Here is a 27,380-nt window from a genome sequence, read left to right on the forward strand (position 1 = left end):
ATTTGGTTGTGGTTAGGTTAGTCTCTGATCTCAGCTAGGCTTGATTATATTACCCGGAAGATCCTGCATAAGATGGAGATAATCCTATACAATAAAAGCCTCATATGCAAATGGTCCCCTCAGGCAGTCGTTCGACTGGGAGTTCAACCTAGAGACTGGGAGTTTGACCTCTCACTATGATGTGCGCTGACCACCAGGGGCCGGCGCGGAACATGGCGGGTGTCGGCGATGCGGCACTGGCAGCGGGCAGCAGTGGAGGCACTGCTGGCCCCGATGGGCCCCGCCCGACGAGAGCGGGACTGCGATGGGATGGTGGAGCAGGTGAGTGGGCAGTGCCAGGGCAAGGCAGGTGCAAGCAGGGGACCAATCGCCCAGCTGACAGCACCGTAGCAGCTGCGGGGGGGGGGGGGGAGGGCTGGGGGGGGGTACCCAATCAATCAGCCCACAGATGGGATGGTGGAGCAGGTGAGGGGGTGGCCCAGGCCATGGTGGGGTGCCAGGCAGGGCTGCAGGGCTGCAAGGCTGGGGGCAGGAGCTGGGGCTGCGAGCCTGGGGGTGCAAGCTGGGGCTCGATCCCTGCAGGCCACCCTGAGGGATCCCACCCATGCACGAATTTGTGCACCGAGCCTCTAGTATGTAATAATGAAGAACAGACATGTACAAATGGAAGTGCCAATATTTCCATTTGTATATCACTGCTAAGAACATTTATTTCCCTAAACAGTTAAACTACTATGGTTTTTAAAAAATATATATTTTATTGATTTCAGAGAGGAAGATAGAAGGAGAGAGAGAGATAGAAACATCAATGATGAGAGAGAATCATTGACCGGCTGCCTCCTGCACGCCCCATACTGGGGATTGAGCCCGCAACCCAGGCATGTGCCCTGACTGGGAATCAAACCTTGACCTCCTGGTTTATAGATCGACGTTCAACCACTGAGCCACACCAGCCAGACAAACTACTATGTTTTGACTATTGACTGTCAAAATACTTGTAATAGCAATTCACATTTATTTACAAATCATGAACAAATTTAAAAACAAACAGTTGAGCCCGAGGAACCAGACACAGCAGAAGCCTTACTGTATAATTCTGTGTTTATGGTTTTAAAGCGGATGCAGGATGTCATGGCGGAGCTCACCAGGGGGAGCGATAGTTACTGGGAGGGGCCCTGGTAATATTCTACTTCCTGGAATGGTCATGGGGTGCAAGCACTTCGTAAGCGTCTTTTGTGCCATTTTCAGGGAAAAGGAAGAGAGAGAACAACCCAAAACCCAAGTGTTTCCAAAACAATGTTGGCCAACTAGCACTGTAGGACTTGGAAAGAAGGAAAACAAACTAAATTTAGAGTTTTCATCCTTTAGACACTAGGTTTCATTACCCAAAATTCTAAAAGGCAAAATGGAACATAAGAAATGCTCAGTTTTATAGTCATGAAAATCCACAAAGCAATAAATATGGAGAGTCATATATTTTGAGGAAAAAAAAAACCATACTCCATGATTTTCATAAAATGTATGCAGGGAATTTTGGCAAAAACATTTGTAAATTAGGTAAGTAGCAAAACTGTAAATTATAAAGAGTCACATTTGTTTTTTAATTGTAGAGCAATATGGGAAAGATAATCAGAACCTTTCAAAAGTTTAGAATTCTCTGAATTCTTTCAAGCTTCTACAGAAGCTAAGACTACTTAAGACATTGCTGGTAGTTCACTGGGCCTGAAAACATCATAGTTCAGAATGAAATCATCTAGTCACAACTACTGATCACTGGGAACAAACAGTTATTAATAAGTATCTGAATGAGTGAAAAATTAATTTTGCATACAGAAATTTGATGTCATGTTAACTAACCAGGAATGTCATATAAGGTAAGTATTCTATACTAATAAAAGGGTAATATGCTAATTAGACCAGATAGACTAGACATCCTTCTGGACAATGCCACGGTGGTGGGAGCGAGGCAGAGACAGTTAGGACCAATCAGGCAGGCAGGCAGAGCAATTAGGGGTGATCAGGCAGGCAGGGGAGAGGGGTTAGGGACAATCAGGCCAGCAGGGGAGCAGTTAGGGGCATCAGGCAGAGGCAGTTAGGGGCGATCAGGCAGGCAGGCAGGTGAGTGGTTAAAAGCGAGTGGTTCTGGATTGCAAGAGGGATGTCCAATTGCTGGGATCAGGCCTGAACCAGCAGTCGGACATCCCCTGAGGGGTTCCGGATTGGAGAGGGTGCAGGCCGGGCTGAGGGACTCCCCCCTGAGTGTCCATTGATGAATTTCGTGCACCAGGCCTTTAGTCTATAAGAATAAAAGTGTAATATGCTAATTAGACCAGATGTACTTCTGGACAAAGCTGGGGCTGTGAGAGAAGCCTGGGTCCTGGTTGCCTGTGGGTGGCCAGAGGGATGCCAGCCTGGGTCCCAGGTGCCTGCAGCCAGAGGGAAGCCAGCCTGGGTCCCAGGTGCCAGAGGGAATCCAGTGTAGGCAGCCAAGGGAAGGAAAGCCTACTCTTGCATGAATTTCGTGCACCAGGCCTCTAGTATATTAATAATATTGGAAAACTAGGCTATATTATAGTCCTTTAAAAATGCAATGTGATCATATGTGGGTTTTTTTTATTTTAATCTTTTTATTTCAAAGCTTGAGGTTATTGGCATGACCCAACCTTCTATTTCCATACATGTGGAACCTTGGACCCAAACATTAACACACACATCAACCAGATAATCAGCTGTTTAACTCAGGTCTTCTAACAACTTACCAATACACTCACATGCTTTCAAAGAAAAATCTTTTGAGATACTGAAACAAATGTATGTTATACCATGACTTTTTATCCCAATTGTCCATCTTAACAGATATCTACTGAATTTTCTTTAAAAAAAAAAATTGGGATATAATTGACATTTAACATTATATTAGTTTCAGGTGTACAACATTATGATTTGATGTTTATACATATTACAAAGTGATCACCGTAGTAAGTCTACTTAACATTAGTCACCATACATACTAGTAGTTACACATATTTTTATATTAGAACTTTTGAGATTTATTGTCTTTGCAACTTTCAAATGTACAATACAGTCTTATTGTAGTCACCGTGTTGTACATTACAGCACCATGACTTATTTATTTTATAACTGGAAGTTTGTACCTTTTGACCCTCTTCACCCATTTCATCCCCCCTCCCCTGCTTCTGGCAGCCACCAGAGTAATTTTCTGTATCTATGAGCTTGGTTATTTTTGTTTGTTTTTGTTTTCAGATTCTACATATAAATGAGATCATACGGTGTTTGTCAATCTCTGTGCTACTTCTTTCATAAAGCAATTGAGGTCTACTCATGTTGTCACAAAAAAACAAGATTAAGTTTATTTCTTATTGATGAAAAAATATGCCATTGTGTATGTATACCAATTTTATTTATTCATCCATCAATGGACACACAGGTTACTCTATATCTTGGCTATTATAAATAATGCTGCAGTGCACATGGGGGAGGGGAGGAGAGGATATATCTTTTTGAGTTAGTGTTTTTGTGTTCTTCAGATAAATACCCAGAAGTAGAATTTCTGGATCATATGGTAGTTATATTTTTAATTTTTTGAGGGGCCTTCGTACTATTTTCTACAGTGGCTGCACCAATTTCTATTCCCACCAACATGGAATTTCAGTGGTTTGGTTCAAAGAATAAAAGGAGTAATTTCAAATGGAAGTCACTGCAGTGTGCCCTTACTACATTATCTGTTTATCAGGAGGTCATGGGGTACTCAGTAGGATCTACTATTAGGAGAAAGATAGACGTCTTTTATTACAGTTAAAAAATAAAACTAAATATTTCCAGTTGTTTTGAAACAACCAACATTTTGCCCTAAAGACAAGAATTTGGTTTTCCTATAAAATAATTTTCATGCAAAATAACTTCTACTCTAAGACACCAATACCTGTTTGTTGAATCACTTCCTCTTGCTTTCTGACTCCTCCTGTAGAAGAGTTACATAATCAGCACTAATCAGTGTATTTCCTTAGAATACTAGAATTCCAGCAATTTTACTTTTATTGTCATTTTTAATATATTTTTATTGATTTCAGAGAGGTATGCAGATCTTCACTATGTTGAAATTTCCTTTTGAAAGACAAAGGAAAATAGTCTCCATCCTTTCATGATTTTTTGAGGAGAAGCTTCTAGTCTTCTGGACAGGGACCTGATTTTTTGTTAAAAAGTCCGTTTACTGTTTGGGATCCAGGACCACTTTGGATATGTCCAATTGTTTTCCATTACCTGATGATGGTGTAGCTCATACATTCTTCTCAGTAAGCGAGTAAAATCCTGCTTACTGATGCCACAATGAGGACATAGCCCCTGGTTAAATGGATTTACAACGGATTTCAGAGTCTTTGGAAGAAAAATTAAATTACACCATGGTGATTTGTGAAATACCCTGGTGATACCTGGAGTAGATGCAGTTAGCAATGCACTCTAAATATTCAACTCAAGCAGATGGTGTGAAACTTGGAGAATAAAAGTGTATGTTACTCTAGTGCATTCTGTATAACAGTATTATGGTATAATTAATCACTGGTAATGATACCTAATAATTAAGCCGTTACACTTTAACTGCTTGAAAAGGGAAGCATTATGTATGGAAGTACATCACCAACCTAAATGTTAGGCTCTTATTCAGATTCACCCTCCTAAGTGCCAACTCTTTTTGCTGTTTTTAATCCAGGTAGGTTGGCTCAATGTGCCACCTGATACCTTGTAGCTGTTATCATTTATTTTTTTTTAAAGGTTTGTTTTTACTAGTAAGTTTTCATTAAACCTTTCACTAAATTATTCAACCTATTTTTAACATCCAAACTACAGTAAATGCAGACTCAAAAACTTGATTAAATCCTAAATTATGCCCCCAAAATGTATACTCAAAATCAAAATCCAGTTCATAGACACATCCCAGACACACACAGTGATCCTGTGCCAGAAGCCAATCATTGTTTTAATAATAGAGAGCTGTGGACGGAATTCGGAGGGCTGGTCAACCTTAATTGCTAAAGGGTCAGAGCTAATTACTAGATATTGGTAGTTGAAGCAGCCCCCACCTGTTAGTCCTAAATTCACTGATTGGCTTTTATTGGAGTTTCCTGCCCAGGGGATATGGGTGTATCCTATCATTTTAATCTTAATCAAAGGGATGGAAAAGCCAGAGCGAGGAGTCATCCTCCCACTAGAGTTGGACTACCGCCTGGCCCCCATTTCCCAAATTAAATGTTTTCTAAAGTCTCTTTTCATTTGTGTGCGGCCTTCTCCAGAACTCGAACCCTGAACCGGAACCCTGAATCACGTGGGACGTGAAAGGGGCTTCCACGATCGTGTACTTAGGAGATTTCCAAAATATTTGCTGATCTTCTCAAGGCCCAGCAAGTTCTATAAAAGCTCCAATGCTATATTTTTGAAATAATTTTCATGGACTCCAAAGTCATCAAAACATATTAAAATTCCATATTGAAATACCATTCTTTTATCCTGGTGAACCTATGGGACCCACCTGATTCAAATATAAATAAGGTTGGTGACTTAAAGCATTTTCTTTGTTGCAGAAAATGCTAAGCTCTTATTTATTTGGTGGACAAATTGTTAAGACTTTGCACTTTCCTTTGTATTTTTATTCTAATTAGGTTTTAGAAGATTGTTTATTGTATCTATTTGGAGGAATGTGTTTCATGCTGTGTCCTTCATTAACAAGATTAAGTACTTGATCAATCCTTAACCTCTTAGTGTGTCTCATTAGTTTGGTAATTTATTCATCAAAAATACACTCTGCGAAGTGTTGGGATTGAAGAACTGGTGTTGATCCAAGAAATCCCGCTGTGTAGTGTCATGAACCTCATCACTTAGAGTAATGTGCCCGCACAAGGAGAAGGAGCAGAATTCCTTTATAATATGAGCAGTATGGAAATGTTTGTCTTTCTGCTGCCAAACCAAATAACATCTTCTGAGATTTTTCTATCTGTGAATCTGTTAGAGGTGAAAAATGCTATAAAACTGTAGCACGTGGAGAGTTAAATTTATTTATTTTTTTTAAAACTCTAGCAGAAGTTTGAATCAGTTTTTTTTTTTAATGGTTTACTTTTATAGATTAAAGGAATGTAAAATAGAATAATTCTAGAGGACTTTTATTAAAACTGAAACCATCGCTCGGCCAGTATGGCTCCGTGGTTGAGCTTCAACCTATGAACCAACAGGTCACAGTTCAATTCCTAGTCAGGGCACATGCCCGGGTTCCTGGCTTGATCCCCAGTGTGGGGTGTGCTGGAGGCAGCCTACCGATGATTCTCTCTCATCATTGATTACTTCTATCTCCCTCTCCCTCTCCTTTCCTTTCTAAAATCAATAAAAAACATAAAACAAAAACAAAAAACTGAAATCATCTTAAAATTTGTAATATATTGAATTACTCCCCAATTTAATAAAGGAGCTATATACTTTATATATGATTGTGTGCATCACACACACAGAGAGAAAGGAATTAAATATTTTAAATTCAATGGGAACAAATTAAAATTCATATGCACTAACACATGAGGAGGAAATTGGTCTTGCAAGGTGTGTCAGGCCATAAAAACTGTGAACAATGCACTGCCCTGGGGGGCGGCGGGGAGGGTCGTTATCGCTGGCCCCAGGACAGATCATCGGATATGGCCTGGGGACCCCCAACACCTGGGGTCCTTCCTGTGAGCCCAGGAAAGGGGAGGAACCATATCTACAAGACAAAGACCCCAGAAGGTTATAAAAGTGAAGCCCTCTGCATGTTTCTTCACTTTGATTTGGAAATGATTCCCGGAGTCCACCAGTGTTAATAAACGGGGTCCCTCCTTTTCTCTAGGAAGCGTGCTTGGTATTTCTTTGGTCTTCTGCAACACACATATGCACACATATATGTTGATATAAGAAATATGAAAACCTGTATGAGTTTATTTGAGGCAAACAGATGACAATTGCCAAATCCCAATAAATTGAGAAAAAGACAGAAGGAGGTTCCCATGAAATCCAGTGGTGGTAGATTAGGGAGGCAAGAGAAAGCAAAACAGGAAATCTCTGAGATTGGCTAAAAGGAAAAATGAGTCAACACATACCAGTACTTCTTTCACATTGGTAGGTACAGGATAGTTAACAATTAATTTACAACGAATAGAGATGGTATGTGGGAAAACAAGATAACAACGAGGGGTTCAGTGGCTTCATATTCTGGTGGGAGATTGAACCCTGAGGGTTCTGGGAAAGGGGATTACTCTGACTTTCCAAAGGTCTGTTATCCTAGATTCAACAAGATAATGAATAGGTTTAGTTAAGGTAAAGCTTGACCTTTGTCAAGGAAGATATCAGCCTAGGGCAGGAGTCCTCAAACTTTTTAAACAGGGGGCCAGTTCACTGTCCCTCAGAGAGAAGGCGGGGAGTCGGAGAGTGCGGTGCACATTCCACACATGCGCACTGCGGGCCCGGGACGAGTCCACTGCTAAGCAGGACAGGCAGCAGCGGACGGCAAAAACACCCGGCGGGCTGGATAAATGTCCTTGGCGGGCCGCATGTGGCCCGAGGGCCATAGTTTGAGGACCCCTGGCCTAGGACATGACTACTCACCATGACTATCCTTTAGTTAAGAAGTTTTCATTCCAGATCATCTTATGTGGTTACTTTAGGTCTCTGAGTTTGTAAGGCCTACCATGCAGGCCTCCCCTGAGCCACTCAGGTTTAACATGCACTACTTGGGGCCTCTTTAATCTGAAATAATTTAGAGTAAAAAATAAACGTATATCAAACACAAGCACATATATAATTTTGTGTGTATTGATAAGGTTGAAACACAATTTTTCTGAGGACTTATCATCAGGATCTCCAATCCAAGCTTTCCTAATGATGACTCCAAATTGAACTCTTCTATCATAACTAAGCGCTGGGTGGTCCTTAACATACTATTTGCCCAGGAGCATTATCTTTTTAGCATGCATTTCATCTTTGCTTTTCTCGTTTTAGAAGACACATGCCCATCTGCTGCTCATCATTCTTACTGTTTAGCAAGGCAAGGGAAGTGTCTGCCCTCGGTTTCCAGCTTCACCTTGAATAAAGTCTGAGAAGCCCTGTGGATATCCAATAAAAATTAAAACGAAGGGAAAAAAGAAAGATAGAGCGGGAAAGAAAGAAGAATTGAAGGCAATAACTAAGACAAAAACCAAACAAGTGAGAAGATTGATTTTATTCAGGCATTTGCAGCAGGAAATCCAACATCAGTGTCTGAGCAGTGCAGCCTTGCCTGTGGCCTTTCCAGGGAGGGAAAGACAAGTTAAAGGAGGGGTGATTCACCGTCGGGATTATTTTTTCCTCAGCAACCTGGGGACTCTCGGTCAGCGAGCTCACAGGGAAATGATTATCCCCGTGTCCAGGTCGTTTCACAGGGGACAAACAGTTCTGATCTAAACTGCTCATCTATGAGGCAAGGAAGGGGAAGCAGGAGGACCTGTGTCTCTTTGTCAGCAGGTTCAGGCAAAACAGAAAGGTCCGAGTCGGGCCTCGTCACAGGGAACCCAGGGAGTCATCGGTGACTCTTATGGGAGTCAGGAGAAAAGGTATTCAATGGGAAGGGTGGTTCTTTGAGGAGAGCTATTTCCCACAGCACAAAACAAGAGAGTTGGGGTAGCAAAAGCTTAAGCGGATTTCCTAGCCATCACTTTTGAAGAGCACAGGGCTCAGGGAGAATTTCAACATTGTCAAGAAAAAGAAAGAGGAAAAAAAACACACATTAGGAGTATTACATTTTTCTCTGTTAAATTTGCTCAAAGTTCAATTCATTTACCAACTAGAGCTTTTTCTTCAAGTGTTCCTGTTACAGAGCAGAAAGAACTGGTTCTCGGCCCACCCCGCCCCCCACACTAACGGAGCCAAAAACTAAACACTGAGAACTGCAGTGGGAAAGATGGGCTATTTCATTATGAATGAGGCCACCCGGGGGGAAGCAGAAGCTCTAGCTCAAAAGTCCAACTCCTTGCCCGGCTGGTGTGGCTCAGGGGTTGAGCATTGACCTATGAACCAGGAGGTCACAGTTGGATTCCCGGTCAGGGCACGTGTCCTGATTACAGGCTCAATCCCTAGTGTGGGGCATGCAGGAGGCAGCCGATCCATGATTCTCTCTCATCTTTCTATTTCTCTCTCCCTCTCCCTTCCTCTCTGAAATCAATTAAAAAAAAAAAAAAAATTCAGAGCAAGACCCAGACTGTAAGAGCACATTTACTAGGGTAAATGGCAGAGGTAGAAAAAGTAATCCCAGGAAGAAATGGGCTTTGCAAACAAGTTACCGAGGCAGAGGTGGGGCCCTTGGAGCTTGGGAATGAGGAAGCTGATGGTAACTGTGCCTGGGGAGGGGGAGGGGTAAAGGCAGGGAAAGGAGGGAAAGGCACAGGTGGGTGTCTCCAGGGAGGGAGAGGGCGCTGGGCCCTCCCTCCTGAGGGTTGTGAGGCCGGGACTTTAGGGGAGGTCCCGGGGAAGAGCTCAGTAGACTATGCAGCAGCTTTCCAGGTGTGTCCATTCAGGGCTGTGGTCTCCACTGATTGACTGGCCGGCACCGGGCAGGGTCGTTACTCCATTCAGCTGGTCCTGCCGTCAGCCCTGGCTGGTTTGGTGCTTATCTGGGCCTGGAGCTGAGATACAACTGAGGCCTGGATGCTATCTCTAGGCAGGGAAGGTCGGGGCTCCAAACCGCCTGACCAGGGATGTGCTTGAGGGGGAACTGTCACCCTTGGCGGGAGGTCCCATCCTACAGGTGACTGTCCACTGCGAGGCACCTGGGCTCTCCGCCTGGTGACCTTCCATCCTGGGCCATCGTCCTGGCTCTGCTCCTGTCTAACTGCCTATAGCAGTTTGACCAAAACCCTGCCTCTGGGTCAATAGACCCAGGATTTGTTCCTAAGATGATTTGATGCTGATCAGAGTCCCGAGGGCTTAATGATTAAAGAAGTGATTGTTCAAGGGAGAAGGAAGCAGGTGAGCCAGGTGCTGGATGAGGCCAGTTTGAATCTAAAGGAAAGAAAAGAGAAGGTAATATTTAAGAAATGAAGTTTCTATGTGGATACAGCTAGAGTAGATAAGTTCTTGTAATGGCTTTGTGTACCTAATATTAATTAGGTTTAGAGTCAAGGAAAGGGATTTCTTGACACATCAATTTCAGCTCAAGGGCAGCCTCTGGTTAATTTTTTAAAGTGTAACCCTGAGAAATCTTATTTTCTTTAATCTAGCTTTGTAGTTCGATTTATTTTTCCTTTGACTCAAGCTTGCCTCACCTAGCACCCCAACTCACCCATGTCCCTCTCCCTTGCTTAACCATTAAACCCTCGGGACAATGAGGTTCTGGTCAGCATCCAGTGGTCTTAGGAACAAGGTCCTGGACCTATTGACTATTGGGAAAGAGTTTTCAATCAAATTAAACATAATATCTTGGCATCAGTTGTGTTCTAGCTCCAGACCCAGGAAAGTGGAATGATCCCACAGAACAAATCCTTGCAAAATTGGACAGAGGAACGTCAAGGTTGACATCAGGACCAAATGCAACGCTCAATGCAATGGGACCTTCCCCTAGCAACAATCAGTGGATACCATGAACCTACCATTAGTGGAGACCATGAACCTACCTCTATAGTTAGTATAAAGGTCTGGCTATTTCTCCATATCCGGGGATCCAAAGTCTACAGAATCCCATTATCCCCAGAAGTCCTCTTCAGTGCTTGAGCATCCCAGGGAGTGGGAAGGAAGAGGTGGGCCTGATCCTGTCCTCCACCACAGCCCTGGTGCCTTTGGTCAGGGTTAGCCCTAAATATATTCTGGAGGTCCTGCAGAGCTGGGCCGTGCTCCTCTCTCAGCCAAGAAGTTAAGCAAGGCTTGTGTGGGTCCCTGTGAGATTTCCTCAGTGGGGGCACAGAGGAGGGGAGCATCTACACACTGTAGCACCCTGATCTGTGGTCACCCGCAACTGCGCTCCCATGCTGGCCTGGTCCCGCACAACTGCCATCCCTTGCAGGCCTGGTTGCCCCCAACTGCCCTCCCTGATACCCCGGTCACCCCTAACTGCCAAACAAAGGGGGGCTATCCCTACACCCCTGGGGCAGAACAGTCTATTATCTGGGTAGAATGATCAGAGGGATCCTCAAATGCAAAGAAATATTGTGAACCCGGAGCAAGTGGGATACAGAAAAAAGCATCCTTGAGGTCTAATACCATACACCCTCCAGAGTCACCAGGGATTTGAGACAGCAAAGTGTATGGGTTAGGAACTATGGGGTGTAAGGGTACCACAGCCTCACTTATTTGGCTGAGATCCTATACAATCTCCATTCCACATTGGGTTTTGTACTCCTAAGATGGGAGAGTTGTAACGGCTATTACAGGAGACCCTGTGTTTTCAGGTTTTCTACAATTACTTGTCTTTTCTTGCCTCAGACTTCAGGGGGTATTGCTTTTGGTGGGGAAAGGAGGTTGGGTCTTGCGATGTATTCAGATGGGGGTGGCCCCAATTGGCCTGACCCACACTTCCTTGTATAGACTATACTTGTGGGTTGATCTCAGTTTCAATTAGGGGCAGACATAACGCCTGCTCTGGGACTATATATATATATAAAATCTCCTATCTAATAAAAGAGTAATATGCAAATTGACCATCACTCCAAGACACAAGATGGCCACCCCAATGTGGTCAAAGATGGCTGCCCCCATGTGGACACAAGATGGCCACCACAAGATGGCCAGCAGGGGAGGGCAGTTATGGGCAGTTAAGGGTCACCAGGCCAGCAGAGGAGGGCAGTTAGGGGTGATTGGGCCAGCAGAGGAGGGCAGGTGGGGGTGACTAGGCCAGCAGAGGAGGGCAGTTGGGAGAGACCAGGTCAGCAAGGGAGGGCAGTTGGGGGGGACCCAGGCCTGCAGGGGAGGGGAGTTTGGGGGGACCAAGCCTGCAGGGAAGGCTTGGGGGGGACCAGGCCTGCAGGGGAGGGCAGCTGGGGGCGGAGGGGACCAGGCCTGCAGGGGAGAGCAGTTGGGAAGCACCCAGACCTGCAGGGAAGGAAAGTTGGGGGGGACCAGGCCTGCAGGTGAGGGCAGTTGCAGGGTACCAGGCCTGCAGGTAAGGGCAGTTGGGAGTGGACCAGGCCTGCAAGGGAGGGCAGTTGCGGAGGGACCAGACCTGCAGGGGAGGGCATTTGTGGGGAGCAAAGCCTGCATTGGAGGACAGTTGTAGGGGACCTGGTCTGCATGGGAGGGCAGTTCTGGGGGGCACTAGACCTGCAGGGGAGGGCTATTGGGGGAGACCAGGCCTGCAGTGGAAGACAGTTGGGGGAGGACCTGGCCTGCAGTGGAGGACAGTTGGGGGTGACCCAGGCCTGCAGGGGAGGGAAGTTGGGGGGGACCAAGCCTTCAGAAAGGGCAGTTGGGGGAGACCAGGCCAGCAATGGAGGGAGTTGGGGGGGACCCAGGCCTGCAGGGGAAAGGAGTTGGGGGGGACCAAGCCTGCAGGGGAGGGCAGTTGGTGAGCACTCAGGCCAGCAGGAGATGGAACTTTGGGGGGACCAAGCCTGCCTGCAGGGCAGGGCAGTTGGGGGGTACCAGGCCTGCAGGGGAGAGCAGTTGGGATGGACCAGGCCTGCAGGGGAGGGCAGTTGAGGGGGACCAGACCAGCAGGGGAGAGTAGTTGGCGGTGGGGACCAGGCCTGCAGAGGAGAACATTGGGGGGGACCCAAACCTGTATGTGAGGCCAATTGTAGAGGACCAGACCTTCAGAGAGAAACATCAATCAGCTGCCTCTTGCACACCTCCTACTGGGGATGTGCCCGCAACCAAGGTACATGCCCTTGACCGGAATCGAACCTGAGACCTTTCAGTCTGCAGGCAAACGCTCTATCCACTGAGCCAAACCGGTTTCGGCGCCCTTGTCCCTTTAAAACCTCTTTCTATTTGGATGTTTTGGTAGAGATTGTGGGTCTGAACGATTTAGTCCTCTTAGGAAGAATATTGAGGCCCCCAAGTCCCCTCTGTCCCTGGTGTCCTCTCCATTTGGATCTTAGTAGTCGGGGTGGCTCAATTCCTGTCATCCCTGACCCCTCACATATTGGAGGGAGGCTCCAGATCAACTCCTAGAGGGCCCTTCTTGAAGCCCTTTAACACTTTGGCCATTGTCACCCCCTGTAAACCAGGAGGTCATGGTTTGATTCCCGGTCAGGGCACATGCCCAGGTTGTGGACTTGACCCTCAGGAGGGGGTGTTCAGGAGGCAGCCAGTCAATGATTCTCTCTCATCATTGATATTTCTCTCTCCCTCTCCCTCTCTAGAATCAATAAAAATATATTTTTAAAAAGGTTTAGACACACAAAAAGGAATATCTAGTTAGAAAGTTGCCACTTTGGTCTTTTATAACCAAGATCAGGAGAAGGCCCACGAAAGGGAAAGAAGAGGTAAGAAAAAGCTGCTGCCCTGGTGGTGGAAAATCTTGGCAGTTGGGGTCCCCAAAAGGGGGGTATTCTGGGCAATGGTCCTGTGGAAGCCGGCTGTAATTGCGGCCAGAGGGACATTTCAAAGGAGATTGCCCTCAGAAACATAGAAGGCTGCCCAGACCCTGTCCTGTTTGCAAGGGAGACCATTGGAGGGTGGACTGTCCCTGAGGATGGAGGCTCGTGAGGATGGATCTCCATCCCAGATGCTTCAACACTGGACTGAAGGGCCCAGAGGCATCGCATTGGCTCCACTCGAGCCCCAGGTGAGCCTAACAGTGGAAGGAAAGGAAGTACACTTCCTCCTAGACACTGGAGCCACTTACTTCCCTCTGCTGTCCAATCCAGGTCGCCCCCCTCTCATAGTGTGACCCTGAGAGGCATCTCCAGGAAGCCAGTAAGTACAATCCTCCCAGTCTCTCTTCAGAACCTGAGGTGATTTCTTCTTCTCACATGCCTTCCTGATCATGCCAGAAACTCCAACACCCACTTTGAGGCAAGATACTAGTATATTAGCTCAATTGGGTAATTGGGTACTACCAATTACATATACATATACATATACATATACATATACATATACATATACATATACATATATGGATCTTCAAATTTACTCCATGGATCTTACTTTTTAACAGTGGAAAAACAAAATCAACCATACATCCCGCACTTCTCAAGATTATTCTCGGTATCATTGAATTTGTTTTCCTTCACTCATAGGTTTTTCTAGAAGTCAAAATATAAGGAAATGTTGTTTGAAAAAAATCAATGTACAGAAACATAAAATATCAGCATTGCTAATAGAAATAAAAAATTAATTAGATTATTTGATTGTATAGGCATGGTTGTGATAAGGCATTTTATCATTTTAATATGACTAGAGGCCCAGTGCATGGATTCCCCTCAGCCTGGCCTGCGGGGGTCGGGCCTAAACCGGCTCTCCAACTTCCCCTGAGGGGTCCTGTATTGTGAGAGGGCACATTTTAGAGAGGGAGAGGGAGAGAGATAGAAAAATAGAGATCAGCTCCCACTGGTGCACAATCGGGGCCAGGGACAGACCACGGGAGGGCTCTAGAGCATGTCCGGCCTGTCTCGCCCAGTCCCGATCGGCTGGACCCCAGCAGCAAGCTAACCTACCGGTTGGAGTGTCTGGGCCCCTGGTGGTCAGTGTGCGTCATTGTGACTGGTCGACGGTTGGACACTTAGCATATTAGGCTTTTATTATATAGGATAAAAGGATTAGGCTGTTGTTACCCTTTGCATTAATGAACTACAGCTAAATAACTGTAACTTCCCTACCACAGTGACTTATTAGAAAAAATACTGGGGTTTAATTGAGAACTGAACTCACCATACTTTCTTGTTTTCATGCTAATCTATTCTGGGACAAAGCATACTTCTGGTTTTGTGCTAAACAATCTAAGCAACACAGAGATCAAGTAAAAATAACCTAGTTACTTTTTAAAAAAACAACAAACAAACAAACAAAAACCCCAACACATTTATTCCTGGAAGATATTGTGGGGGAAGAATAAACTTTCCTCTACCCTCAAGGATCTTCTGGTTGTTCTAATAATCAAATAGACCTGAGACAGATTAGCAAGAGAAAATAACCAAATTTAGTACATATGCATGGGAACCCCTCATACATGAGAGAGTCAGATAACCCACATGCAGAAGTTTAAAGAAAGAAAGGGAAAATGGGTATATAAAACATTCTGAGTGAGGGATGAGGTAAGGTGCCTTGGGGACTTCAAAGGATCATTAAAGGAGGAGAAGAGCAGATGTTTAGTAAATAGAAGGTTGCCTTGCTCTATTGATGAAAAGAGGTTATCTCTGATAATAATAATAATAATAGTTATTATTATTATTATTAATTTAAATTCTTCCAGGTAGTTAAGGGAAGGCCAGAAGTTTCTCTTGAGCCAGAGACTAAAGTTGCCTTTAGCTCAAAACAATCACCTTATCACAAAGTCACATCTTAGAACGACTCGTTCTGAACCCCCACAATATCACAGTGAATTACTAACGTGACTTACTCATCAGAAGGCACTTGAAGATGCTCTTCTTGCTATGCCTGCCAATCCAAAGCTACTATGTCACAAACTCCGCCAATTTCAACCAGTATTTCTCTTTGCAAGATCCACCCTAACACCACCCTGCACAGGTCTTAAACCCCTTAAAAGTACACGGCCAGGGCTCTAGACCTGATACTGTCTTCGCCACAGGCCTTGCTTCTGAAACACTTCAAAGTCACTGTCAAGGGGGTGCACTTACTGCACTAAATCCAACTTAGCTTTGGGGGATCAACATATTTCCTGGTAATCATTATGGAGAGTTATCAATCCACCCAGCAGTACTATTTACCATATTTAAAAAATATCAAACACTCAATTTCTCACATGAAATTGGGTATTGGAATCATTTTTTGTGAGGATAACTCATGACTGAATATTTTAAACAATAAAGTATTTTCAATTTAAAAATTACAAGAGTTCACAAACATTTAAATTTACAAACTTAATAATTACCTAAGTCAGTGGTCGGCAAACTCATTAGTCAACAGAGCCAAATATCAACAGTACAACGATTGAAATTTTTTTGAGAGCCAAATTTTTTAAACTTAAACTTCTTCTAACACTACTTCTTCAAAATAGACTCGCCCAGGCCGTGGTATTTTGTGGAAGAGCCACACTCAAGGGGCCAAAGAGCCGCATGTGGCTCGCGAGCCACAGTTTGACGACCACGGACCTAAGTTTATGAATTCTTATACACTCCTAATTTTGTAACCTCCAGTATCTTTTGTCATTGTTTCTGTAAATGCTGACTCTGACTAATACAGAGCTTGCAGATCAACAACATGTTTGTATAAGAATCTTAGGAACTGACTTCAGAAGATGCAAACTCCAGCCTTCAGTCATCCCAGTTCCAGGAGATTTGCTGACTTTCAATTGTAGAACCAGGATGATGTAGAACCAGGATGAAGAAGACGAGAATGACACTCCCTAGACCAGTGATGGCGAACCTATGACATGCGTGTCAGCACTGACATGCGTAGCCATTTCTGATGACACGCGGCCGCTGAGGCGGCCACATGCCGAGGATGAAACATTTGCTGCTCCTGAGGATGAAACATTTGCGAAATAATGTTTTTTCCTCAAAGTGACACACTACCCGAGTTATGCTCAGTTTTTTGGCGAAATTTGACACACCAAGCTCAAAAGGTTGCCCATCACTGCCCTAGACCATCACTTGACCAGTTTCAAAGTCCTTAACAGACAGGATTGTGCTGGCCTGCATGTGGAGAACTTTTTAATCCCCTCCTCTTCATTTCTTTGTTTTGCTTTTCCTCTCCCTCATGATAAAAACCTCTGCCTTCACTGAGTTGTGGAAATGGGCTTTGTGACAAGAGCCCGCCATCTTCTCAGGTGATCAGCACGTGAATAAACCTCTTTCCTTTTGCACCAGCATCGGTCTCACAAGTTTGACTTCAGTGGCAGCAGGCAGCTGAACTTGGGTTCTGGTTACAGTTTGTCCTTCTATTAAAAACAAGTTCAGAATATAAGTTAATTGGGTTGTCATAATCACATTCACAGAGCTGCTTACAATACAATTATAACATTTATTTTTCTTTATTTTTCCTGGCTTTAAAAACCTTGAAAGTGTACTTTCTTCCCCATGCAATAAATTAACTGCAAAGGTTTTCCCAGCAGGAATTTTTATTGTCTTTTCGAAAGTATCTATATGTCCAATTGAAAAAATATGCCAGTTAAAAACTAGCCAACAATAAAAGAAACTTAGTGGCTCATCAATGGATATGTTCAAGCTTACCTAAGATAGCAGGCATTAGATGTCATAGAAGGGATTCAAGAATCCATTCGAATGTAAGCTCCATAAGAACAAAGGCTTAGTATAGCTTATTCACTCATGTATCCCAAATGACTCGACTAATACTTGCCATATAGCTTGATAAATTCTTGGGGAATAAATGAATAAATCAGCCAGAAACTTAGACTTGATAATATTTAAATTTTAAGAACTGTACACATAGGACAGCTCCATGTGTCTTTGCCATGGGCTCTGTACTTTATCCTAGATGCTAACATATGTCCCAACCCAGTTCCCAGTATGAGAAAGCACATCATAATTGGAAGCCAAATCTTTAGTTAGAATAAAGCGTGTACTTGCCTGGAAAGTCATCTTTGGTCATTTTTGGAAAGGGATGTAGAGGATTAAGCAGTAGAAGGTCAAGATCAGAGTATTGGATTTGGGAAGGAGGAAAAAGACATAACTCCGAGTATGAAGGACAAAATACCAAACACTAATACTGAACAAATAAAATTTTCCTGGATTGTGCTCTGTGTTTTAGTTATAACAGTAATGATAATGAACAATTGGGTTCAAAATGACAAGCTCTTCATGCTCTTAAGTTTTGTTATTTTTGCTCATCAATTCTATGTTTTCAAGCCAAAAATGTCCAATCAGAGTTATATCAAGGTTTAAAAATCAGCGTGAGAGAGCCTGGTGAGGAGGCCCAAACCATTAGTCAGGGAGGGAAATTATGCAGGAAAGACTCCACCCTTTAATGTTTGCTTCCTCTGTTCCACACATACAGATTTCTCAAATTTTACAGTAACGTAAGGTTTCATGAAAGTGCACTATTTGAAAATCTAGACAAAGTGGTCCACTTGAACATGCCACACTTCTGTCATGTTTCTGATTTCACCCCTTTGTGCCTTTTCTATCTAAAATTTTGTTATCCAAGAATTCAGTGTGGTTCACTTAGAGTTCTGAAAATTTCCAAGTTTTGTATATTAATCATCTTTCAGAAATTTTAGAGAATATAGAACCCTCAGAATATTTTAAAAAATCATTCTCTATTCTCCTTTTATTTGCTGCTTAATGCTACCAGACCTGAGGTCCTGAACCTAACTGTCCCCTATACCTGGGCTTCTGAGCATTAAAGAGAAAAAATCAATATGATATAGAAAAATGTTAGTTACATGCAAACAAGTGGTTAGAATAAGATGGAACTTGGAGACATTGTAGAAAATAGGTCTAGGCAAAGTACCAAAAATTAGGTACAGCAGTATAGCAGCAGATTCGGAAATTACCGAAAAATCAGTACAGCTGTCTGGTAGGGTTAAGTCAGTCATATTTGACTCTCAATTTAGATGCTAAATTAACTTTCTTGAGGTTCTATAGTAATAATATCTACACTAATAAAAGAGAAACATGCAAATTGACCATACCTCCACTATACCCACAAGCCACGCCCACCAGCCAATCAGGAGCGAGTATGCAATTAACCCAACCAAGATGGCTGCGGCCATGGAGCAAGCAGGAGGCTTGGGTTTCCCTGGCAATAGAGGAAGCCAAGCTTCCCACCCTCTCTGGCCGGCCCTGGCCTCTGCTCAAGGCTACAAAGTTTCAATTATAGAAGATAAATAAATCCCAACAAAAATGGCAGCAGCCACGGAACTGGAGAGAGCAGGAGGCTTGGGTTGCCCCCGGCCATGGAGTAAACCAAGCTTCCTGGCTACGCCCTGGCCTTCGCTCAAGGCTACAAAGTTTCAATTATAGAAGATAAATAAGTCCCAGATACCAGGGCTTCTGCTTGGGTGGCCGGGGGGTGTGGCCAGCCTGTAAACCACCACAGGCCCCTCGACCAGGCCACCCCACACTCCAAGGGAACCCCCACCCTGATCTGGGACACCCTTCAGGGCAAACCAGCCGGACCCCACCCATGCACCAGGCCTCTATCCTATCTAATAAAAGAGTAATATGCAAATTGACTGTCACTCCAACACACAAGATGGCTGCCCCCATGTGGTCAATGATGGCTGCCCCCATGTGGACACAAGATGACCATCACAAGATGGCCAGCAGAGGAGGGCAATTGGGAGGGACCAGGCCTGCAATTGAGGGCATTGGGGGCGATCAAGCCTGCAGGGGAAGGCAGTTAGGAGTGACCAGGCCAGCAGAGGAGGGAAGTTGGGGATGACCAGGCCTGCAGGAGTGGGCAGTTAGGGGCAAACAGTCTGGCAGGGGAGCAGTTAGGCATCAATCAGGCTGGCAGGGGAGTGGTTAAGGGGTGATCAGGCTGACAGGCAGAAGCGGTTAGGGGTAATCAGGAAGGCAGGCAGGTGAGCAGTTGGGAGCCAGCAGTCCTGGATTGTGAGAGGGATGTCCAACTGTCCATGTAGGCTCGATCCTACCAGTAGGATTAGGCCTAAATGGGCAGTTGGACATCCCTCTAGGGGTCCCAGATTGGAGAGGGTGCAGGCTGGACTGAGGGATTCCCCACCACACACTGCAAGAATTTCATGCACCGGGCCTCTAGAAGCAACATAAAAAGTTATACTGTTATAATGTTAATAATCATATTATTAAATTACTATATATAAATTTAAATTACATATATATTTAATACAAACCCTTATATAAATAACAATATAAATCAATCATTATATATTATGTATAATATAAGAATATTAATTATATATTACTTCATATTACTAGTATATATAAGTTATAATATGTAATATATGATTTATTAATATAATTATAAGTTATAACATAATACATAATATATAGTATTGATTATATTACTGAATATACATAATTATATATAAAATAAAATAATATAAGTTGTAATATATAATAATCAATAATTAACAAGGATAAGAACATTAAGGCTATCTTACTGAATGTCTTTCCTTAAGTGAAGTTGGATTTTTCTTCCCATAAAAAAAATAATAATAACCTGACACAATGTTGAATACTTACACATTCAAATACTGAATGGATTCAGATGGAATCTGTATCATTGGATAGAGGCTATTGAGTCACATCCTTCAGTCCCTATAAACTGCTACACATCTCTAAGGCTCACATCATTTTAAGGTGAGTCACAGTGCTTTCCATTTTTCCTAACTGAAGAAAAATAAAAACTCACTATGCTTTAGTATCCAAAAAAAACGTTAATTATATTCTTTCATCTGTTTTTAGAAATCTCATTAATTGGTATGCAAATCCTATATACTATACTGTATACTTACCAGTCACACAGAGGGCATGGATTCTACTTCATGTTAAATAATGAATACCATATTTAAAGAATGAAAATATTTTAGGGAAATTAGAAAATGCGTACCTAGAATTAATGATCTACAAATCAATTGCTGTTGTTTCCAAAACTTTAAGTACATTAATACATCTTTTAATTGTTCCTTTTAAGTGTAAAAAAAATGGACAGATTGAGAAAAGGTTTCTAGGGTTGGGCAGACGCCTGCTTCTAATAAGAAGCAAATGCAATCCTCATTGGTAATGTCTCTGACTTGGAGAGGGCTTCATTGGAAGATCTGTGTATTTCATTTGAGGATGTGCACATGAGATGGAATTTTCTTATCAAGGGCCAGTTACAGTTAGTCATTCCAGTAATTTTAAAATGTTCATTATAGAAGGCACACTTGACAATGAAGGTGGGAATATGTATTCTGAAATCGTTAGTTTGATATACTTTTGAGGTTTGCTCAACCCTAGAGGAGTCTTTTAGATTCTGAAAATAATTTAAGTATCACTCTCTCTCTTTAACTTTTAAAACACAGATATGACCAAAGCAAAGCCTACAGAGAGGCACCTGAACGTGCTCAGCACACACACGAGGCTCTTCCAAACACGTTTCTGGCAGCATGCGACGCCTGGGCGTGAGGGAAACATCAAGGAGGCCCTTTAGATCCGTGAAGCAGGGGCTTGTCCGTGACATGGGACCAGGACGAGCCTCATGCTTCTATTCTCTGATTAAATCATCTGTTCAAAGCAGTCTAAAAGATTGACTCACAAAGATGATATTTTAGAAACTAATCATTTCCATGGATTCCCAAGGACATGAGTTCACTACGAAACCTATCAGGAAGGATAAAAAGAACCTCACATTCTGACAAGGGAAAGTGTAGCAGGAACTTGGTTCGGTTTCCATGAATAACTAGGCTATTCTAATATTTCTGAAAACAAAACTATGTTCTTTGGTAAACAGCCAAAGCCCCCAACAATTCTTCAATAAAGCCATATGCAATTTACTCTATTGCATGTGGCACGTTTTCAGATCTGACTTTTTTTTTTCTTTTTTTTTTTTTGCAAAGAAAGCTAGTTTTCTCTAAGAGGTGACTGAGTTTCTAAAAGCTGCTCCAAACAGTTGAGGCTATTCAGATTACAGATGCGAATTAATGGGTTCAGAATCTCTTTCTCCATCAGGATGCTCGAAGAATTTTAATAGTCAATAAGGTAATAAGTGGAAAAGTGCTGTAAATTATTAAAATGTAGTTCCTACAGAGCTAATAAATGGAATTGATATTCAGTTCACTGCTCACAATTTAATCCAAAATGTTGTCCATTTTATGAGGTGCTATGATCAGTTTCATTTGACTTCATCTTTCACCCCTTCCGATAATCATAAAATGTAGTCATTCTGTTTTCCTGGGTCAAACACATAATGCCCTTCTATATGAGGTATGCTAGAATCAATAGCCCCACTTATGCTCTTAAATCTTTTTGAAAAGAAATTACGTTTCATAAACATTAAATTATAATAGAATTACACCTATAAAATTACAGTGAAATAAAGAAAATGTATTATATTAAGCATGCATGAGACTTCTAAGAAGTTAATACCCTATCACAGTGGTCAGCAAACTGCGGCTCGTGAGCCACATGCAGCTCTTTGGCCTCTTGAGTGTGGCTCTTCCACAAAATACCACGGCCTGGTCGAGTCTATTTTGAAGAAGTGGCATTAGAAGAAGTTTAAGTTTTAAAAATTTGGCTCTCAAAAGAAATTTCAATCGTTGTACTGTTGATATTTGGCTCTGTTGACTAATGAGTTTGCTGACCACTGCCCTATCGCATACTGTTGGTGGTTTCTTTTAATAGACTAGAGGCCTGGTGCATGAAATTCATGAACAGGTAGGGTCCTTAGGCCTGGCCAGCAATCAGGGCCGATCGAGGCCTTCCGGCTGCCAGCTGGGGCTACCCTTCCCCAGTTGCCAGCTGCCAGCCGAGGCCTTCCTTCATTCCGCGCCACCCCTTGGTGGTCAGTGCACGTCATAATGAGCAATTGGTCTCCCAGTCAAACTCCCGTGGGGACAATTTGCATGTAAGGCTTTTATATTTATAGATTCATAAACACGAGAACTCTGTTGCTGTCCTCACTCACTTGGCACAGCTCAGAGACATCCTGTGGTCAGAGACTGGCAGTGATGGGTGACAACTGCTGCGGAAACACAGTGCTTACTGAAATAGTTGTCCGTGCCTCAACCTTCGTGAATGGAAAACCGCCACCGAATGTATGAAAGCATTTTGTGGTGTTTGTTTTTAACAGAACACTTTCAGGCCGGGAAATTTTCCATCTGCGATGTTTGTTCCATTACTTTATTCAGCTTTCCGCTTAGTTGTCAGCTTATCAGAGCGCTAACATCTGATCTAAATAGCACCTATTCACTCCTGTCCCCACGAGTACCCATTCCCCACCTGCTTTATTTTCCCCGATAGCACTTATTACTAAACTATCATCTTCTCATTGTTTACTCCGTTCTCTCTCAACTGGAATGAAAGCACCATGAGAACTGCCTTCCGAAACTATTTTCTGCATTTCTGTATCCCCAAATTACACAACATTGTAAAGTATGTAGAGGGCCTCAGTAAATATCTGTTGAACAAATGAATGCCCAAATTTCATATCTATGAAATATTTATGTTTTGGACTTTGTTTCTCAGTAAAAAAAAAAAAAAAAAAAGAAAAAGAAAAAAAAAGAAAGAAAGAAAAGGAGTATTAGTCATATATAAAAGTTTTCCTCTAATTTTGGAAGTAGGTTTTCTCAGTGAGCTGTATTCCACCAGCACTGATGGGTTCTGCCTCAAAAGGCTCCCTGAAAATTTCAGGGAAGTTTTGACTACAAAGGGCTAAGGTGCTGAGAGATGCAGGTACCCGGTATTACATCACCGGGTCACGTTGTCTGGTTCAGCCATGTTTAAAGTGGGATTCTGCATCTGGAAACATGAACAGAAGTCATGGTGGTACGTACACTAATGGCTGCTGTTGGGGGTCTGCTCAGGGCCCCTCACCGGGTGATGCACCAGTCGCCCAGCTGCTGTGCTTACTGGCTGACAACAAGTCAGATACTCCCCCAGAGAACTCCACTGCCCACCAGCATCTCAGGACACATTCCCTTCCTCTAAATCGGCCATTGACTTCCAACGCTGGCTGGCCTTGCCTCCAGGTGGCACATCTCTGACCTGGAATTTCGCCTCCAGTGTGTCCCTCACAGAGACTGTAACTAGTCTCCTCCTGAGATTCCATCTTGCTTGGTTTTCTTCCCTGGCCACATCCTTTCTTCCCTCCTTGTCCCCTGAGAGTAGCCCCTAATAACTAAACCACTGGAAGAAGAATCGCATGGCAAGCTACTGCTGAGGGACCTGACCGAGAACATCTATAGTTTCAAAATATCTGACTGACTTTAACTCCTCTGCATATTGATCTAAAGGTTTTATGTTCTCTTGATTTTTTTAAAAGCTTTGCTATGATCAGACTTGATTCAAATCCATAAATCAACAAACAAATGGCAAGGATGAGGAGAAAGGGCACTCTCATGCACGGCTGGTGGGAATGCAGACTGGAGCAGCCACTGTGGAAAGCAGTGTGGAGGTTCCTCAAAAAATTAAGAATAGAACTACCTTATGACACAGCAATTCCAATGCTGGTTTTACAGCTCAAGAAATCCAAAACACTAATTCAAAAAGATATACTCACTCCTGTGCTCATCGCAGCGTTATTTACAATAGCCACGATATGGAAGTAACCCAAGGGCCCATAAATAGAAGAGTGGGTAAAGAAGATGTGATACAGTGAAAAAGGAGGAAATCTTACCTTTTATGACAGCATGGATGGACCTGAAGAGCATTATGCTAAATGAAATCAGCCCGTCAGAGAAAGACAAGTACCATATGATATCACTCATGTGGAATCAAATGAACAAAATAAAATAAACAAAGTAGAAATAAACTCATATAGAACAGACTGACAGCTGTCCGAGGGGAGCGGTTTGGGGGGCTGGGTGAAAAACGTGAAGGGATTAAGCAGAGAAAAAAAAAACCCTCATAGACATAGACAACAGTATGGTGATTACCAGAGGGTAAGGGGGCTAGAGGATGTAGGAGAGAATAGATAAATGGTGATGGACAGAGACTTGGCTTTGGGTGGTGAATACACAATACAATATACAGATGATCCTATAGAATAAAGAGGTAATATGCAAATTGACCATCACACCCTCGCACAAGATGGACACCCCCATGTGGTCACAAGATAGCCACCCCCATGTGGTCACAAGATGGCTGCCATAAGATGGCTGACAGGGGAGGGCAGTTGGGGGTGACTGGGTCTGCAGGGGAGGGAGGGCAGTTGGGGGAAACCAGGCCTGCAGAGGAGGGCCGTTAGGGGTGACCAGGCCAGCAGGGGAGGACAGTTAGGGGCAACCAGGCTGGCAGGGGAGGGCAGTTGGGGGGAAACAGGCCTGCAGGGGAGGGTAGCTAGAGGCGACTGGGCTGGTAGGGGACAGCAGTTGGGGGCAACAGGGCTGGCAGGGTAGGGCAGTTGGGGGTGGTCAGACCAGCAGGGGAAGGCAGTTGGGGGCTATCAGGTCAGCAGGGGAGTAGTTAGGCATCAATCAGGCTGGCAGGGGAGTGGTTAGGGGTGATCAGGCTGGCAGGCAGAAGCGGTTAAGGGCAATCAGGCAGGCAGGCAGGTGAGTGGTTGGGAGCCAGCAGTCCCAGATTGTGAGAGGGATGTCTGATTGCCGGTTTAGGATCAGGCCTAAACTGGCAGTTGGACATCCCCCAAGGGGTCCCAGATTGGAGAGGGTGCAGGCTGGGCTGAAAGCCACCCCTCCCCAGTGCATGGGGCCTCTAGTATATTATAAAATTGTACACCTGAAACCTATACAATTTTATTAACCAATGTCACCCCAAAAGATTCAATTAAAATAACAAAAACAAAACAAAAAAGATGTGGTACATATATAATACAATATTACTTGGCTATAAAAAAGAATGAAACGTTATCATTTGCAACAACATGGATGGACCTAGAGGGCATTATGTTAAGTGAAATAAGTCAGACCAAGAAAGAAAAATACCATATTATTTCATTTATATGTGAAATCTAAAGGACAAAATAAACAAACAAACGAAACAGACTCATAGATACAGAGCAAACAAACTGATGGTTGCCAGATGGGAGGGTGTTGGGGGACTGGGTGAAAAAGGTGAAGAGATTAAGAATTACAAATTGCAAACCACACACCCTACATCGAACTAGGATATACAACGAACTCTAAAAGCTCAATGATAAAAAGATAAACAATCCAATTCGGTAAAGGACAAAACTCATGAAGAGACTTTTCACTGAAGAGGATACACTGATAGCAAATAAGCACATACAAAAAATTCAACATCTTTGGCCATCAGAGAAATGCAAATGAAAACCATAATGAGATATGCCTGCATGTGTATTTATCGGGCTGGTTAAAATACACAACCATGAAATCACCAAATGCTGGTGAGAGTGCAGAAAAAGTACATCACCCACCCATTACCAGCGGTGATGTAAAATGAATACAGTCACTCTAAAAACCACTTTGGCAGTTTCGTAAAAATTAAACATGCAGCTATCATATGAGCCAGCAATTACACTCCTGGGCACTTATCCCAGAGAAATGAAAATGTATGTTAATGCAACAACGGGGATAAATCTTCAAAGAATTATGCTGAGTTAAAAAAAAAAAAAAAGGCACTATAGAAGTTATCTCACAATATAGGGTGTTTTTTTTTTAACATTTTAAAAGAATTGTGATGTAATAATAGAATACTATTCATTCACTTGCTACTTGTGACATGGGTGGACCTCGACTGCATTATGCTAAGTGAAATATGTCGGATAGAGAAAGAAAAATACCACGATTTCCCTAAATATGTGGACTCAGGAAAAACACACAAGCTCATACATTCAGAAAACACACTGGTGCCTGCAAGAGGCGGGGCGTGGAGGTGGAGCTGATGCATGAACTGTCGTGGCTTTTAGTTTAAATAAATTGAACTTTCAAATTTTGGAAATGAAAATTCGTAGGACTGCAGCACAGGATAGTGATTGCCAGTGGTTGAGTCTATGGGGTGAATTTGGCTATAAAAGGGCCATAAGAGGGATCTTGTAGAGATGGAAATGTTTATCTTGACTGCATCAGTGCCAATATCTGGTTATGATATTGTACCAAAGTTCTGCAAGATATTACCATTAGAGTGAACTGGGTAAAGGATACGGGAAATCTCTCTTATTTCTGACAACTGCGTGCGAAGTTACAATTACCTCAAAAAAACCTCTAGCTAACAAAAATAGATGGCCTTCAAATTTTTTGAATAATAACTGATAATAAAAACTATAATTTCCCTAAGATTAAAAACTTGGTGTTATTTATCTCTCAGATATACAATAGTACAAACCTAGTTTCATACATTGCCTAAAAATTCACCATCTAATGAATATTATTAGAAGTGGTTTCTCTGTAATAAGCTAAATTTATACCATAGCCCCAATAATAGACTTTGCTAATTTGGTTACCATGAAAAATTCTTTACTACATATACTTTCAATGATCCCCACCCATGCAAATGTGTAACAGTTTATGTACTATTTATTTTTAGAAAGGAGAGAATCACTATCCCAGTTTTTTTTTAAAATATATTTTTATTGATTTCAGAGAGGAAGGGAGAGAGAGTGAGAGACAGAAACATCAGTGAGAGAGAATCATGGAC

At 43.0% G+C, this 27,380-nt stretch overlaps 1 pseudogene; it reads left to right on the forward strand.

Moving 5' to 3' along the window:
* The first annotated feature begins 273 nt into the window (after positions 1-273).
* LOC103292155 (60S ribosomal protein L4-like) overlaps positions 274-27,380 on the forward strand; it is a 149,393-nt pseudogene continuing 122,286 nt past the window's right edge.

Source organism: Eptesicus fuscus, chromosome 12, assembly GCF_027574615.1.
Source record: "Eptesicus fuscus isolate TK198812 chromosome 12, DD_ASM_mEF_20220401, whole genome shotgun sequence".
Taxonomy (NCBI): Eukaryota; Metazoa; Chordata; class Mammalia; order Chiroptera; family Vespertilionidae; genus Eptesicus; species Eptesicus fuscus.